This window comes from Phytophthora infestans, genomic scaffold, assembly GCF_000142945.1.
Source record: "Phytophthora infestans T30-4 supercont1.68 genomic scaffold, whole genome shotgun sequence".
In the NCBI taxonomy this organism is placed as follows: Eukaryota; Oomycota; class Peronosporomycetes; order Peronosporales; family Peronosporaceae; genus Phytophthora; species Phytophthora infestans.
Window position 1 is genome coordinate 240,106 of NW_003303691.1, and position 2,849 is coordinate 242,954.

The window sequence follows — 2,849 nt, forward strand, 5'->3', positions numbered from 1 at the left end:
TGTCTGTTGATGAGCTCGCACGCTTTCTCACCGAGTTTAGACAAGCGCGTCGTAGTCACTCGGTAAGTTCCGCCTGCGAGTCCCTACGCTCCTGCATGTGGTAATGCCAAACCTACCGGCTGGGCCTTTTCACGGTGGAGTGTCGCCACTGCCGGGTTTCGAGTCCCGGTGTGGGAACATCTTTCGCGTTTCTTATCTTTACTGCGTGCGTCCTATTTCGTCTACCTCGCACGCTTTCTCAGCGAGATTACAACAAGCGCGTCCGTAGTCACTCGGTAAGTTCCGCCTGCGAGGCCCTACGCTCCTGCATGTGGTAATGCCAATCCAACCGTCTGGGCCTTTTCACGGTGGAGTGTCGCCACTGTCATCAGCAATGACCTTTCCACGGACGCCCACTAGCGTCAACCGGCTGAACCGAACCAAAGGACGGCAAGGTGGCCTCGAGCAGCGTGTAATAAATACGTCGTCCCGATGAGACGATGAATAGCGTCGATGAGTTTATGCGGCTCGGCAAAGGCAATGAGCGGAGTCGTATCCGTGAGAGCGCATGAAGCGTGCGTTTGGGGCGTGGTTGCAGTGGTTGCAGTGGTTGTGCGTGTGTGTATTTGCGTTGGGTTTGTTATTTTGAGTGCGGTTTCATTGTTCAGCCTTCCCCTATAGTCTAGGCGGTTAGGATAGCTGGCTCTCACCCAGCAGACCCGGGTTCGAGTCCCGGTGTGGGAACATCTTTTGCTTTTCTTTCTTTCTGCTTCTTCTATTTCGTCTACTTTGCACGCTTTTTCAGCGAGATTACAACAAGCACGTCGCAGTCACTCGGTAAGTTCCGCCTGCGAGTCCCTACGCTCCTGCATGTGGTAATGCCAAACCTACCGTCTGGGCCTTTTCACGGTGGAGTGTCGCCACTGTCATCAGCAATGACCTTTCCTCGGACGCCCACTAGCGTCAACCGGCTGAATCGAACCAAAGGACGGCTAGGTGGCCTCGAGCAGTGTATAATAAACACGTCGTCCCGATGAGACGATGAATAGCGTCGATGCGTTTATGCGGCTCAGCAAAGGCAATGAGCGGAGTCGTATCCGTGAGAGCGCTGGGAAGGATGGCGAGTGCGTCTGAAGCGTGCGTTTGGGCCGTGGTTGCAGTGGTTGTGCACGTGTATATTTGCGTTGGGTTTGTTATTTTGAGTGCGGTTTCATTGTGCAGCCTTCCCATATAGTCTAGGCGGTTAGGATAGCTGGCTCTCACCCAGCAGATCCGGGTTTGAGTCCCGGTGTGGGAACATCTTTTGCTTTTCTTTCTTTCTGCTTCTTCTATTTCGTCTACTTTGCACGCTTTCTCAGCGAGATTACAACAAGCACGTCGCAGTCACTCGGTAAGTTCCGCCTGCGAGTCCCTACGCTCCTGCATGTGGTAATGCCAAACCTACCGTCTGGGCCTTTTCACGGTGGAGTGTCGCCACTGTCATCAGCAATGACCTTTCCTCGGGCGCCCACTAGCGTCAACCGGCTGAACCGAACCAAAGGACGGCAAGGTGGCCTCGAGCAGTGTATAATAAACACGTCGTCCCGATGAGACGATGAATAGCGTCGATGCGTTTATGCGACTCAGCAAAGGCAATGAGCGGAGTCGTATCCGTGAGAGCGCTTGGAAGGATGGCGAGTGCGTATGAAGCGTGCGTTTGGGACGTGGTTGCAGTTTCTGCAGTGGTTGTGCGTGTGTGTATTTGCGTTAGGTTTGTTATTTTGAGTGCGGTTTCATTGTGCAGCCTTCCCATATAGTCTAGGCGGTTAGGATAGCTGGCTCTCACCCAGCAGATCCGGGTTCGAGTCCCGGTGTGGGAACATCTTTTGCTTTTCTTTCTTTCTGCTTCTTCTATTTCGTCTACTTTGCACGCTTTCTCAGCGAGATTACAACAAGCACGTCGCAGTCACTCGGTAAGTTCCGCCTGCGAGTCCCTACGCTCCTGCATGTGGTAATGCCAAACCTACCGTCTGGGCCTTTTCACGGTGGAGTGTCGCCACTGTCATCAGCAATGACCTTTTCTCGGGCGCCCACTAGCGTCAACCGGCTAAACCGAACCAAAGGACGGCAAGGTGGCCTCGAGCAGTGTGTAATAAATACGTCGTCCCGATGAGACGATGAATAGCGTCGATGCGTTTATGCGGCTCAGCAAAGGCAATGAGCGGAGTCGTTTCCGTGAGAGCGCTTGGAAGGATGGCGAGTGCGTATGAAGTGTGCGTTTGGGGCGTGGTTGCAGTGGTTGCAGTGGTTGTGCGTGTGTGTATTTGCGTTGGGTTTGTTATTTTGAGTGCGGTTTCATTGTTCAGCCTTCCCCTATAGTCTAGGCGGTTAATATAGCTGGCTCTCACCCAGCAGATCCGCGTTCGAGTCCCGGTGTGGGAACATCTTTTGCTTTTCTTTCTTTCTGCTTCTTCTATTTCGTCTACCTTGCACGCTTTCACAGCGAAATTACAACAAGCGCGTCGTAGTCACTCGGTAAGTTCCGCCTGCGAGTCCCTACGCTCCTGCATGTGGTAATTCCAAACCTACCGTCTGGGCCTTTTCACGGTGGAGTGTCGCCACTGTCATCAGCAATGACCTTTCCTCGGGCGCCCACTAGCGTCAACCGGCTTAACCGAACCAAAGGACGGCAAGGTGGCCTCGAGCAGCGTGTAATAAATACGTCGTCCCGATGAGACGATGAATAGCGTCGATGCGTTTATGCGGCTCAGCAAAGGCAATGAGCGGAGTCGTTTCCGTGAGAGCGCTTGGAAGGATGGCGAGTGCGTATGAAGTGTGCGTATGGGGCGTGGTTGCAGTGGTTGCAGTGGTTGTGCGTGTGTGTATTTGCA